Genomic DNA, 331 nt, shown 5'->3' on the forward strand with positions numbered 1-331 from the left:
ATGTTTACCTTCCACTTCTGAGAACATGCAGTATTTGGTTTTTTGTTCCTGTATTAATTTAAATAAAGCTGCTTTTAAAAAGCAAATAAATTTTCTTCTTTGGTTATAATACTTCTGGAATTTTCTATAGCAACCATATATCATTCTTGTAATCAAATAGAAATAAATACCTTTAGGCCGGGAACGGTGGCTCATGCCTGTAATCCCAGCACTTTGGGAGGCTGAGGTGGGTGGATCACCGGAGGTCAGGCATTTGAGACCAGCCTGGCCAACATGGTGAAACACCATCTCTACTAAAAATACAAAAATTAGTTGAGTATGATGGCCTGTA

The sequence above is a fragment of the Mandrillus leucophaeus genome, unplaced genomic scaffold (assembly GCF_000951045.1).
Source record: "Mandrillus leucophaeus isolate KB7577 unplaced genomic scaffold, Mleu.le_1.0 Scaffold75, whole genome shotgun sequence".
NCBI lineage: Eukaryota > Metazoa > Chordata > Mammalia > Primates > Cercopithecidae > Mandrillus > Mandrillus leucophaeus.